Source organism: Heteronotia binoei, chromosome 21 (assembly GCF_032191835.1).
Source record: "Heteronotia binoei isolate CCM8104 ecotype False Entrance Well chromosome 21, APGP_CSIRO_Hbin_v1, whole genome shotgun sequence".
NCBI classification, from domain to species: domain Eukaryota; kingdom Metazoa; phylum Chordata; class Lepidosauria; order Squamata; family Gekkonidae; genus Heteronotia; species Heteronotia binoei.
Window position 1 is genome coordinate 188816581 of NC_083243.1, and position 15271 is coordinate 188831851.

A 15271-nucleotide genomic window follows, 5' to 3' on the forward strand; every position below is an offset into this window, starting at 1 on the left:
GGAGCCCTGGGTTTGAATCTCTATGGAAGCTTGCTGAGCCAGTCATACATTCTCAGTCTAACCCTCTTTATAGGATTGCTGTGAGCTAATGGATGCATAAGTGAAGCAAATAACTAATAAAATAGAATTTTAAAAACTGATTGGAATACAGAATTAGAATCTATATATCTAATAGAGGCATTTGATCCGCAAACTATGGATATCTAAATCATGGCCATACTGCCACTAAACAGATTTTTCTGCAGACTTGGGGGAAACCCCCCCCCCCTCAGTTGAAAGAAAAGTCTGAAATGTTAAAAAAAGGGGAGGGACGGTGGCTCAGTGGTAAAGCATCTGCTTGGGAAGCAGACGGTCCCAGGTTCAATCACTGGTATCTCCAAAAAAGGGTCCAGGCAAATAGGTGTGAAAAAACCTCTGCTCGAGACCCTTGAGAGCCACTGCCAGTCTGAGCAGACTATACTGACTTTGATGGACCGAGGGTATGATTCAGTATAAGGCAGCTTCATATGTTCATGGGAAGGGATGGTGGCTCAGTGGTAGAGCACCTGCTTGGTAAGCAGAAGGTCCCAGGTTCAATCCCTGGTATCTCCAAAAAAGGGTCCAGGCAAATAGGTGTGAAAAAACCTCAGCTTGAAACCCTGGAGAGCCGCTGCCAGTCTGAGAAGACAATACTGACTTCAATGGACCAAGGGTCTGATTCAGTATAAGGCAGCTTCATATGTTCATATGCTGATGTTCAAAATACACTGGGTCTTTAAATTCCCCTAAATTGCTCAGGCAACACACTTACCTTCATTCTACCAGGTAAAGCTGGGAGCCTGGCCACCGTGGCAGAAGACACTGGTAGCTGCTGCGCACTTAGAGCCACTCCAAGAAACTGCCGTCACTGTGTCCTGACTCTGAAGCCTGGAGCTGCTATGGTCTTGGCGATGGTGGGGAGATGGGATTCCCCCCATGAGTCTCATCCCCCACCCCGCTTGTTCATTATAATTTGCTTATAAAATAATTTTCTCACATATGTATTGATTTATAATTTTTTTCTTCAAAGGAAAAAAGTATAAATCCTAGTCCTCCACAGCGTTTTTTAAAAAAACCAAGTCAGTATCATATTTGTAATTAATATAACCTCTAGATGGCAGCAGCATTATAAGAATTCTGTGGATTTTCAAGAAAGAAAACAGAGGTGCTTCATAAAGGTCCTTTGTGAAGACGTCATCATTTTCCTTTCTGAATGTAGTGATGCTCATTTTTGGTGCAGTTTAAGTCTCCTTTTAGTCTGAGATAGCAAACTATTGAGAGACAGAGAAAACACACTAAAAACTAGGGAAACCGTTTCACGAGGGCCAAGAGCTTCCAGGAAGAATATCCACTCATGGATATATTCAATTAAATTTCAAAACCTTACTGTTTTGAAAAGCATTTGTGATGTTTATTGTATGTTTAATATTTGAAAACAACAATAGAAATGTCAATGAAGACAGTCACTTTCTATAGTGCAAGGATGTGTGTATTTGGTATATAAATGCAATGGATATGCCTATTTAATGCATTTTTATAACAATGGATACATGAGACATAGATTGACATTAGACTACAAAGATCAGTTCCCCTGGGAAAAAATTACTGCTATGGAGGGTGGACTGTATAGCATTATACTGCACGGAGGTTCTTCCCCTCCCCAAACTCCACCATCCACCCTGAAACTTTCAGGAATTCCCAATACCAGAATTGGCCACTCCACCTGAAAATGACATCTTACCTCTCTAGCAATTGGCTGGAACTCTATGGTAAAACCATAACATCTTTAGAGATTCCTAGAGAGGACTGGAAGTGATGCTACACCATTGGCTGATGCCCTCCAGGTCCCCACCCCAGCCCCCTGCTGGTTTCCAGGCTGTGCCTAACAACCCTACCCAGTCTGCCCCTACAAGAAAATTACGCTTCCCAATCCCCAGGTCCCAGAGGGGGATCCCCAGTTTTACAGGCTTCCCCCCTCCCCCAGCCAGCTGGCTAGCGGGGGAAGCCCCACCCCCACAACCATCATGCACCTCCATGAACGATTCCCATAGGGAATGAAGGGGAATTGATCCGTGGGTATCGGGGGCTCTGGGGGGGCTGTTTTTTGAGATAGAGGCACCAGATTTTCAGTATAGCATCTAGTGCCTCTCCCCAAAATACCTCCCAAGTTTCAAAAGGATTGGACCAGGGGGTCCAACTCTATGAACCCCAAAAGAAGGTGCCCCTATCTTTCATTATTTCCTATGGAAGGAAGGCATTTAAAAAGATGTGTAGTCCCTTTAAATGTGATGGCCAGAACTCCCTTGAAGTTCAATTATGCTTGTCACACCCTTGCTTTTGGCTCCGCCCCAATGTCTCCTGGCTCCACCCCCAAAGTCTCCTGGCTCCACCCCCAAAGTCCCCAGATATTTCTTGAATTGGACTTGGCAACCCTAAAGAAAATGTTTTTGAACCATGTGTTAAAAAGAGTTTCTGCATGACATGTTGAAGAGTTACTGTTAAAGTTACACATAACCTCACTCCCTGACATTTTGTGTTGGCTCTACTTCCTGCGGTAACCATTTTGTAGTTAAGCCACAACCCTGCATCAGACTTCCAAAGGCGTATGCAGGCTGAAAAAGGCTGAGGCCTAGAGTTGCCAGCCCACTGTTCCGGGCGAGGTTCCCCTCTGCTTTTGCAGACTCCTCCCCACCGCATGCTAGTGGGCCAGCAGGGTGGGCCCTGCCCCAATATGCCCCCAAATGTGTTGCAATAACATCGCCCAGAAGTTATGTAATACCACCAAGAGATTAGGGTAGATTCCATTTTTATACCTCAGACTGAAAAACAGTAACTTGCCTAAGATAGGCTTCCCAATCCCCAGGTCCCAGCGGGGGATCCCCCGGTTTTACAGGCTTCCCCCCTCCTCCAGCCAGCTGGCTGGCGGGGGAAGCCCCTCCCCCACAGCCATTATGCACCTCCTTGAACAATTCCCATAGGAAATGATGGGGAATTGATCTGCGGGTATCGGGGGCTCTGGGGGGGCTGTTTTTTGAGGTAGAGGTGCCAAATTTTCAGAATAGCATCTAATGCCTCTCCCCAAAATACCCCCCAAGTTTCAAAAGGATTGGACTAGGGGGTTCAATTCTACGAGCCCCAAAAGAAGGTGCCCCTATCTTTCATTATTTTCTATGGAAGGAAGGCATTTTAAAAGGTGTGCTGTCCCTTTAAATGTGATGGCCAGAACTCCCTTGGAGTTCAATTCTGCTTATCACACCCTTGCTCCTGGCTCCGCCCCCAATGTCTCCTGGCTCCACCCCCAAAGTCTCCTGGCTCCACCCCCAAAGTCCCCAGATATTTCTTGAATTGGACTTGGCAACCCTAGCCTAAGACCACCTAATAAGCTTTATGGCTAGGGTTGCCACCCGTCCCGATATATTGGGACCGTCACCATTATGGACCTTCTTGTCCCGACATCCTGACAAGACCCAATTTTGTCCCGATTTGCACCGTGCAAAGCGCTTTGAACACTGACTGAAATGCTAAACTACAGCCCCCAGCAGCCTTTTTGCACCACTCTTGGGCTTCTCGACACAGCCCCACCACCTCCACCCCGTTCAGCGGCTTTTTTGGAGAAGCAGAAAGCCCGGCAACAGCAGCCGGCAAAATGCTTGCTTCTTCTACGCATGTGCCAAAGCCAGGAGAAGGGGGAGGAGGAGGACAACTAAGGAGAGTTCGGCTCATTTTCTCCCCCCGCCCCTCCCACTTCGAAACCGGCATTTGAGGTAGCAGCAGCAGCAGTGGCGGCGGCGGGAGCTGCAGCTGCAGTGGCGGCAGCGGCACGCACTCTTCAGGCAGTTTGAGAGGAGGCGCGAGACCCCCTTTAGAACGTCGCGGGGGAGCAGCCGCGGCGCGCGCCTCAGGTAAACAAATTAACAGTCACTCAACTGCCTTCCCGTTACTTTCTGGGCAACGCGGCACGGAATTGGGGTGGGGTGTCCCGACGAGGTCCCAGCTAGATATGGCAACCCTATTTATGGCTAAATGAGGATTGGATGCACACCAACACAAATCTACTTTGTACAGAGCCAGGTTTTTGGTCACTGTCAGCTAGCTCAGTGTTAGCCAGCCTTAGCATTGCCTCATGTTTCTTCAGCAGTGAAGGGTCTTTCTTAACATGTGTTGCTTAAAGACATTTTAACTCAGGATGCCAGAGATTAAAAGTGGGATTTAATGCATACAAAGCAGGTGCCTGCCACTAAGCCATGGCTCCTTCCTCAGGTCTATGAGAATATTATTTATTAATAAATTAGTCTTATTGGTATCTGGCGCAGAGTGGTAAAGCTGCAGTACTGCAGTCCTAAGCTCTGCTCATGACCTGAGTTCGATCCCAGCAGAAGCTGGGTTCAGGTAGCCGGCTCCAGATTGACTCAGCCTTCCATCCTTCCAAGGTCAGTAAAATGAATCCCCAGCTTGCTGAGGGGAAAGCATAGATGACTGGGGAAGGCAATGACAAACCATCCCGTAAAAAGTCTGCCATGAAAACGTTGTGAAAGCAATGTCACCCCAGAGTCGGAAACGACTGGTGCTTGTACAGGGGACTACCTTTACCTTTTTACTATCTAGCTCTTCCTCCATGGAACTCAGGGCAGTGTTCATCAAGTTATCTGTTTTGATTCTCACAGCACTCCTGTGAGGTAGTTTAGGGAAATTTCCTCAAGGCTACTTAGTAAATTTCATGGAGGAGCAAAAATATAAAGCTAAGTGTAGAGGAATGTGCTGTACCAATAAACCATGACCTTTCTCTTGAGGCCTCTCTAGTTCAACATTAGCGTTCCGTCCCTTATCTACAAAAGCAGTGGTAGCGTGGCTATAGATTCATGCTCAATAATCACATTTACATATTATTGCATGTACAAGAGCTCCTCAAAAAGAGGCAAAGAGACCCAAACAGTTGTTCATCTTGCTGCTTATTTGCTTCTTTAATATGCTGTTAGGAGTTTAATCTGTTTCTGTGGATTTCTGGTGAAAATCTGTAATTAAAATCTGCACCATTCCCTATGTATATGTTTGCCTGTTGCACAGCAGCTGGTATATTTTTAATATTCTCATATTCCCTATGTTAGCGGGTTTCCCACAAAGCAAGGCTCCTTCCTACATTGATCTGCTGGCCAGTTGCGAAAGCCACAAAGCCAGGTTGGAGGTTAACCAGTTTGATGGAATCAAAGTCACTTTAATAACGAATAGAGATGTTCCTTTTCATCATGATTGTAGAACAGAGAGCAAAGGAAGAAAGTGTGCTCATTCTCTCCTTGTGTGGGGAACGAGGCTGGCTTTCCTCCCAATAAAGCTCGTTTGAATCTGCAGTTAATTGAAAGCTTATCTTCTCTCTGAAAACAGGAATGATATTCATAGGAAAATTCCATGTAATAATTTAATAGAATTGCTGGAGGTGACTTGTACATGTGGGACAGATAAAGAAGGTTAAGAGTTGGAGCTGCTTAATTCCTGCTGGTTCAGAAGCACCTCCGGCAACAACAACAACAAAAGGAGAGAGCGGGTGGTTGATTTTTCTTTTCTTTTTCTTTGGCTGTTGTATGATTGCGTGAACGGAAAAGGCGAACTGTCAGAATTGTTTCAGTGCCGCTGACCCTCACATGACTTGTTACCGTATCAGCAAGCAAACGATGCATGAGGCAAGGATTCTCCGTTGAGCAACTGACGGACTGCTGGGTGTAGATACACCGCAATGCAAGGCCAAGACTGTCAATCAGGTCCGTAGCCAGAATTTTTTAAGTGGAGGAGCACCAGGGAAAGCGGTGAGCCCCCCCCTCCACAAAGCCCCAGACCTAACATGAGGGGGGAGAGGCTGGTTGCACACACAGCCTAGGTGTGAGAGAAGAGGGAGGGGATGATGGAGGAGGGGTGGTTGCTAGCACGTGCAGTGCAAGAGAGGGATGGGGCAGGCTGCAGCAAGGCAATGGAGAGAACACAGCTTAGCTGCGGCTTGGGAGAGCCGTTGTTTCTTTGCTTTGCTTTGCAAAACTCCATCCAGTTCTTTCCAAGTGCATTTTGCACTCCTGGGTAAATCAGTGCACTTAGTATAGCGGCCATGAGTGTGTGAAGAACTGCCCTACCCATTGCTCCTCCCTGCCCCCTGAAGTAAGGAGCTGGGGTGTGCAAAACAGAAAGAATATTGTTGGCAAAAGCCTGCAAGGGAAGCAAGCTCAAGCTCGTGAAAGATCTTGGAAGAAAGGCTGTTCTTGTTTATGATGCACAACTGGTGCTAGGGAAGGAAGATCCGGCCCTCCACAGACCCAGGCAGGCAAAAGCAGAGGGAAGGAAGGCTCAGAATGGTGCGCAAGTTGTTGCTGCACCACCGCTTTTGCCTGCCCACAGACCCACTTTTGCCTGACCCAGACCCAGACCCAGTCAGGCAAAAGCGGAGGGGCAGCACCTGAGCCACTGGGAGCCTTCCTTCTCTTTCAGGGAAGGAAGGCTCAGACCAGCATGCATGTCACTGCCATAGCACCACTTTTGCCTACCCACAGACCTGGCTCTGCCCACAGACCCACTTTTGCTTGCCTGTCCACAGACCCAGGCAGGCAAAAGGGGAGGGGCAGCACCTGTGCTGCTGGGAGCCTTCCTTCTCTTGCAGGGAAGGAAGGCTCAGACCAGCATGCATGTCACTGCCATAGCACCACTTTTGCCTACCCACAGACCCACTTTTGCTTGCCTGTCCACAGACCCAGGCAGGCAAAAGCGGAGGGGCAGCACCTGAGCCACTGGGAGCCTTCCTTCTCTTGCAGGGAAGGAAGGCTCAGACCAGCATGCATGTCACTGCCATAGCACCACTTTTGCCTACCCACAGACCTGGCTCTGCCCACAGACCCACTTTTGCTTGCCTGTCCACAGACCCAGGCAGGCAAAAGGGGAGGGGCAGCACCTGTGCTGCTGGGAGCCTTCCTTCTCTTGCAAGGAAGGAAGGTTCGGACCAGCATGCACATCACTGTCATGCCACCGCTTTCACCACCCCAAGGCTGTGCACAGACCTGGACAGGTGAAAGCAGAGGAGTGGTGCCTGCACTGATTGGAGCCTGCCTTTCCTGCAAGGCTCAGAGCAGCGCACACATTGGGAATGGCTAGGGCATCAGGGAAGGGGTGTCTGGCGGTGCCCCTATAGGTCAGGTGGTGCCCTAAGCGGCGCCAACCTGGCCTACTCCCACTCACCAGCCCTGGGTGTCACTAGAGTTCTGTCAGAAGACAGAAGTTGCTGTTCATTCATTCATTCCCACCTGGTCTCCCTCCCTGCATGCATGAATGTATGCAAGCAGGCACCCACCCAGCTACTCCAGGGAGAGGAGGGGTGGTTAAGAGCTCAGCGTTGCTGCTGTTGGATTAGGGGAGGGACGGTGGCTCAGTGGTAGAGCATCTGCTTGGGAATCAGAAGGTCCCAGGTTCAATCCCTGGCATCTCCAAAAAAGGGTCCAGGCAAATAGGTGTGAAAAACCTCAGCCTGAGACCCTGGAGAGCCGCTGCCAGTCTGAGAAGACAATACTGACTTTGATGGACCAAAGGTCTGATTCAGTATAAGGCAGCTTCATATATGTTCATATATGTTTATAAGGTGGGATGGGGGAAGAAGGGAGGCAGGCAGGCAGGGAGGGAATGAATGAACAGCAGCTTCTGTCTTCTGCATTGTATTTATAGTGAAGTGCACTTAAAGAACCCCGGAACACCTTCATGTCCTTCTTCCCAATCCCATCTACTGTCCACTCAATAAGGAAGAAGATACTTTGGGATACTTTGTGGTACATCCAGACAAGCTAGCACTCAGTGTATTTTTTTCTCTTACAGCTCGAGCTTTTAAATACATTTAGCAGATGTACTGGCTGAATTTCATGCTGATTCAGTAGTCTGCCTTACTTCAGATAGGCTACCTAACTTTTTTTCCTTTTCAATTCCAAATGTTCATTTATTATTTTATTCTATCAAATGTGCATTTGGCCACTAAGTATCTCAAAATAAGCTTTGCAAACACTGAAAACTGCTTGAGAGAGGAAAGAGGGGCACGATGAGTTGGTGATGTTGATGGTTTCCAACCAATCAGCAGAGCACACACAGTTAAAACACAATGAGGACTCAACGTGGCTTGTGGCTGACTGCTATTTGCCCCTCAGGCTAGCAGTGAACCTCAAACTTGCCATTAAATTAAAATGCAACCCTTCCCTACATTTACCTTTCTACCTTAAGGACCAGTGGACAGAATCAGAGATACACATAGGTCTGGGAAGTTCTGTGATTGCTCGAGTGGTATTATGGATGGTGTGGCAAAATGTGTCTGCTCCGGCCTGCAGGCCCAGTCCCACCCTCCTAGGGGTTCCCAACTCCCTTGTGGGGCTTTTTCTTCTCTCTAGATTAATGTGCCGCGACTACCTGAACGATATAGGGATTTTCCACTGAGAGGAAAAGGACTCCCAGCTTCCCTTCCCACTTCTGAGGCCTTGCTTCTGTGTCTCCTGCTGACTAGCGCCTAGCAACCATGGGGACCATTTAATGACTCGGGAGTCCCTTCTGACCCGTCTGGAGCTTCTTCCAACCCCTCTGGAGCCCATTTTTAAAATACTGTGCTTGAAACAGTGTGGGTTTGTGTGGTACAAAAAAACTTCTCCCCACCTCAAAGGTTTAAAGTATTTATTAAAAAAGAAATGTTTACAAGACTACTTTTAGGACAGTGCCAGATAGAGCAAGGAAAACAAAAGATATAGACAAAAAACACAAAGCCTCTGTCCCTTTCTCTAAACATGCCCTGCCAGTTGTTAAAATAGGACAGGCTCTTTAGCTTAGCTGTTCTAGTTCCCTACCGAGTTTCAAGTACCTTAAAGTTTTCTTCAGCTCTCCCACAGACAACCACATGGCCAATGGCCACCTGCTTGCAGGAAGAGCTCATAGTTTTCCTCACTGAAGCATCCCAAAGAAAACAGACTTATTTTTCTGCTGCATGGAGCGTTTATTGTCTTTCTTTCTCTTCCCACTTGACCCTGGATAGTCCAGGTCAAGATGGCTTTTCCTGTTGTCTCCAGAAATCTACTTCCTCAGCTTCTCTAGAATTTGACACCCTCAAGTCTCTGTTCCTTGCTCAAAGAAGGGGGGAAAGAAGGGGGAGGTGTCACCATCCCTAACATTTGTATGAAAGTGAGCCTGGAAAGCCACTGATGGACTTCCTCCTTCCAGTTTGGTGTAGTGGTTAAATGTGCAGACTCTTATCTGGGAGAACCGGGTTTGATTCCCCACTCCTCCACTTGCACCTGCTGGAATGGCCTTGGGTTAGCCATAGCTATCGCAAGAGTTGTCCTTGAAAGGGCAGCTGCTGTGAGAGCACTCTCAGCCCCATCCACCTCACAGGATGTCTGTTGTGGGGGGAGAAGGCATAGGAGATTGTGAGCCGCTCTGAGTCTCTGATTCAGGGAGAAGGGCGGGGTATAAATCTGCAATTCTTCTTCTTCTTCTTCTTCTTCTTCTTCTTCTTCTTCTTCTTCTTCTTCTTCTTCTTCTTCTTCTTAGCCATTCTTTGCCCACAGAAAAGGGGAAAAAGAAGAGAAGAGCAGGGGCAAGGCCACTCCACGCCGCCCCCTGCCCCGCTGCGCCAACACACAACCACCCAGCAAGACTCTGAGTGCTGCAGAGGCTGCATGCTGTCTGGGGGCTGTCACCCTGTCTCCCTTCTGGAAGTTCCAGAAGGGAGGTGGAGAGACAGCAGCCAGATGGTGTGTGGGCATCTGTGATGCTCAGAGTCTTGCTGGGCATTCACATGGTTGCTGCACACGCCCTCTCCACCCTCCTCTGGCTTTGCGGGGGGGGGGAAGGGTGTGAGCGGTGAGGGTGCCGCAGAGGAAGGCGGTGGGCGGCAAGCAGCTCTCCTCCCGGGTGATATGAATTGCCCAGGAGGCAGGGATGGGGGGGGGAGGGACCAATTTGGTGCCCCCTGTGGTCTGTGCCCTAGGCAAACGCCCAATTTGCCTAGTGGGCAGGCTGCCACTGGAGAAGAGATTGGATTTGTATTCCGCCCTTACTCAGAGTCCCCTTCCTTTCATCTCCCTACAACAGACCCCCCTGTGAGGTAGGTGGGACTGAGAGAGCTCTCTGAGAACTGCTCTTGAGAGAACAGCTCTGTGAATTCACTCTAGCAGCTGCATGTGCAGGGGGGGGGATCAAATCCAGTTTTCCCAGATTAGAGCCCATGTGCTTAACCACTACACCAAACTGGAATAGTGTTAATAATGGATTGGCCTGAACTCACCACTCAAAAGAGTCAGCTTGTTTTAAGAATCATGATTTTATTGCATGTGTGTGATGTCATACCCTTTGGTCAGAACTCTTCCTCAACTCAGAAGAAGGTTCTGCAGCACACAGTGTTGAAGAACTATACACTCTGCTGTCTCTCCCTTTTTCATACCCAGTTGTCTGGTTGATCATTTGTAAACTATTTTTGAGTTTGTTTTGTAGACAAGAGACTGGTACCTCTATCTTTCAGCAGAACTATTTGGCTTAATAATTAATAGAGTGATCACTATTGGCAACAAAGGTAAAATGCCACACGCCATACATTTCTGTGCTGATTTAATAAAAAGTTTTCATTTTTACAGTAATTGTCTCAACAAGAAACTAACATCACTTTTCTTTTTATGAGAATACAAATTTTCTTTTAAATAGTGAGACAGTCCAATTGAGCTAGTTAATGTTATAGTGCATGATTGTCTTTACTTTCTGCAATTGGCTTTTTATTCACAATTTTACAATCGGTATAAATTTTTATCACTCCTAAGGCAAGCAGAAGAATGACTTAAACGTCAGAAAAATCACTTAGAACTGGTTACAGTGATATAACAGAGCAAGAGCAGCTGAAAGGACAAGTCACCCGTAGTGGAAGAGAAAAAGTAAGTCATACAAAATTCTGAAAGGTTACAAATGGTTAAAAGAAAGAAAAGAAAGTACAAACGGAAGGGAAGAAACACACAAATGGGAAAATATTTTACTGTGTCAACTGAATGGCTACTGGACTCTTGCTCTTTTCTACTGCTACAGACAGACTAAAACGGCTACCCATCTTGAGCTATCTTTCAGGAGGTAGATGTTTCCCCTGCTCAGATTTCTGACCCAAAGTCCTAGCAACCTGACAGTTTAAGTAAACACAGAAGAAATAGTTGAGCAGACTTTGGCTGGAAAAGTTCACACGGTCAAGGTGTCATGCAGAGATCTGAAACTTCAGCTCCTTTTACAAGACTTATTTTGGCATGTGTTTCAGTCTTTGTAGATACAATTCATGAAAAGAAGAAAGAACAAGGAATATGTTGAATGTTTTCATTCCTTGTTTTATTACTCTAATGCTTGGAAATTATTCAAGCGAAAATATTCCGCTTGTGTGGAGTCATGTGACCAAACAGATCAGCTCTTTCTCAGAAATTTCAAATTTCTGGTATATCTCAGCCATACTGGTGATACTGCAGGGTATATTTATTTCTGAGACAAACAATAATTTCACTGGAAGGGTCCCTGCAGTTTTCCCTAAAGATACAAGATTAATTCAAGCCGTCTTTGAGAGGAAACCCCTTATCTAATAGTTTTATAATATTATCAGTGGGTACTTCTCTTGAATTCAGAGAAAAGTTGCTTTTTAGCACCTTCACAGGAACTAATCTTTCAGGTGCTATTGGTTTCAGGCCCTGCAATGAGCTGAAATTATATAGTGCGCTGCTGACAAAGTCATTTTAAAATATTACACACATTGTGATTGGCTAGTGAAACACCAATCACAATGCACACTTCTAGAAGGGAATGTACTTTCTGGCAGTTTCCGGAAGTATCAGATTCAAATGTTTAGAACGCTGGCGGTTCACTGGTTTGACCATAACTGAGGAACCCAAACACTTGGGCAACTGCAGCTGCATATACAGTCATAGTTTTGAGTGTCGGTGATACTGAAATTAGGCTTGTTTTCTGTTACTGGAAGGTAAGGGGAATATGAATTAGGGTTGTTACTTCCCATTACATATTACCAGGCTAGCCCTGACCTGAATAACCCGGGCAAACCTGATCTCATCCGATCTTGGAAGCTGAGCAGGGCCAGACTAAAAATCCAGTACTGAAAATTCAGCAAGAGTCTAAAAAAGGCAGAAAACATTTAGTAGCTTAAAACAAGTATCATAAACATTTTTTGGATTAGAAGCAGACTGTTTAAAAGGTTTTAAAACACTAACCCCTTAATTAAAAGCCTGTGTAAAAAGAAATGTTTGGTCTTAACAAAAAGAGAGTAGAATAGCAATAGACAAGTCTTCAGGCAAAAGACCAACTGAAATTTCTGGACTGTTTTCAGACATAGTCATATGTAGAGCCCACCACAGTAATCTAATATTCAATCAGAGCACAGATCATCATGGCCAAAATCATGCTTTTCAAGTAAGGACAACAGCTGGTATGTTAGACAGCACTGATAAGAAGAAACAGATAAATAGAGCTGTGTGTCATCTGCATATCAGTGGTACCTCACTGCAAATACCCTGACAATCTCTACCATTGGCTTCATGTAGATGTTAAGCTGCACAAGGGACAAATGGACTCCGGTAAGACTCCATAAACGCCATAGTGCCAAATGGCAATTCCTCAGCATAGTCTTCTGGGAACAACCAAACAGGTAAGAATGAAACCATCCTAAACATAGAGATCCATGCCAGCCAAAATCTCCAGAATGATACCATGGCAAATGGTATCAAAAGCCATTATCAAGTCCATGAGAATCCATGTGGATTCACTCTCCCTGTCCCCTTCTCAGCAGAGATGATCATTCAGAGCTACAAAGGTCATTTCCAAATCGAACCCAGGCCTGAATCTAAAACTGATCTAGATGAGTTTTGGTTGAATGCTAGCTGGTTTTATTGGTCATATGTATTTCCATAGCTTGTTGTTAGACTAACTGTGATTTTATAAATCTTTGATCGATGAAAGTCACCTTGAATTTTGGATAAGTCAGGGCCTAAATTTTTACATAATTAACTATTGGAGAAATACTTACCTTGGAGAGCAGAAGAAGGTTGGCGTTTTGATCCTTGAGCACAAATTGGATTGGAATGGCAAATCTGCTGCTGTTGGGGAAATCCTATCTCTGCCTACCTCAGGATAACTTGAGATGTATATTTTGCATTTTCAGAGAAAGAAAACAATCACTTTCTATCTGACTGCTTTATCTCTTCTTCATCCTCCCTGGTGGCCTTTGCATTGGATGGATGGACACCATGGTGGATTACTACAAAATACTGGATATTCCCCAAACTGCCTCTTTGGAAGATATCAAAAAAGCGTAAGAGAAATTCTTCCTCAGATCATCCTCACTTTCTCCTCATAACCTCAGCCATGGAGTCCTGACCTTGGCTGCTTCTCCCAGTTATTGTCAGCATTTGCTAGCCGGGCCTGATATGGAGTAGAAGGGAGCCCTCTTAGTATCCAGTGCTGTTTCACAGACTTTTGACTGCAGCAGTGACAAGAAAACACAGCCAGAGAAAGATTCCTCCACTTAGGAGAAATGGTGCGGGGGTAAAAATAAATCCAAATGGAATGGGAATAATGGTATAGGAGGCAGTCTCTTGGTTGTAGCACAGATGGGTGCTTGGCCAGTAATAGGGCAGCCCAATTCAGACATACGTGGCGGGCAGCCACTCGGGTGTGGGCGGATCTATGGCACCGCTTGTTGGCTTTCAAAGGGGAGATGGTACGCTGTGCCGGGAGAGGGAAGAGAGGCCTGATGAGCAAGAGAGAACCCATCACCATGGTAATTCTGCCCAGGCACATGCCATTGGCCCACTGCCGAGGCGGGGGTGTGGGAGGCACAGGCTTGCGCGGGACCATGGAATTGACCAGGTCGTTGCACGTGACTGGGTGAGGGGGTAGAAAGCTCGCACCTGAGAGGCTGTCAATCCCCCCACTCCCTCCTGCTGTCAGAGACTCTGCCAATGGCAGGCTGGTTTCCAGGGACATGTGCGGATAAGCAGGAAGTGCCAAGTGCAGGAGTTTCCTGTCCTAGACAGTGGCTGGAATGTGTGTCTGGGAGCGGCCAGACCAAGTCCAAAAGACACCACCACCACCACCACCTGGAGCACCCTCTGGTGTTGCCCTGCTGCCGCCCCCCACTATGTGCAAGGAACACCTCCCCTGGGGGCTGAAGAACTTGGAGTGCAAGCCGCTGGGCATGAATCCACTTCAGCAAACCCCCCCCCCCCAAGTGCCCAGCGCACAGCAGCCCTGTGCGGTTGGGTTGGCTGTCAGCCTGGGCAGGCTGAGGGGCGAAACCCCCTTCCCCTGTCCAGCCACATGGGGGGCAGCGTAGCGGCTCATAGCCCATTCCCCGCCCCCAAGAACCAAGTCTGCCCACCCTCCCAGGCACTCCCTTAGAGAGACCACTGACAGGGGGGGGGGTTTGCCCCAGGAACATGCAGCATATGTCAAGCAGGAGAGACAACAGAGGGCATAGCTCAGACTTTATTTTTCCGGAACAGAGTGCAGCAATTTCCCTGGTGTGCACTGGGAAGTCTCACTGTGGGTGGGGCTCTGCTCCAAGTGCCAGGCAGAAGCAGCTGAGGGAATGGGGGGGTGGAGCAGCACACGTGGAAGCCTCTGTGTTGGAGTCCCACCTGCAAAACGGAGACAGAGATCAAGAGCACCTGCAGGGGCAGCAGCTGGAAGAGCAGGCTTCGTTTCAGCTGAGCGCTCTCTTAAAGGGACAGTCTTTGACCCACCTCCCCGCAACGGGGCATCTGCCACACACACATGCCCTATGCCCCGCCAGGGGTTGGGAATGTGGCAGAGGGCAGACCAAAGGAAGGGAACAGGTGGCAGCACAGGGGAGCGAGGTCAGCAGATGCCCCCTGCTGGAACCCACTTCCTGGTTCATGTGCCAGAGATACTTGCACACCGAGTGGGTGAGAGTGAGAGGAAGGGGAGGCGGGGGGGGGGGGAACAGTGGACTTACCCAGCCAAGGGCGACAGTCCTCGCATGCAGATTATCTGGGAGCCCGGAACCTGTGGAGACCTGAATACAAGAGCAGTTAGCCCCAGGGGAGAGATTTCTCTCACCCCCTCACAAGGCAAAAATACTGTCAAAGCAACCGCAAGGTGCAAAACCCATCACCAACATGCCTGCCTGTCCCTCACTCTAAGTCCGTATGGCCGGGAGCTCGCCGGCAGATCTTCCCGCCATGCGCTCCTCTCCCTAACAACTGAGTTG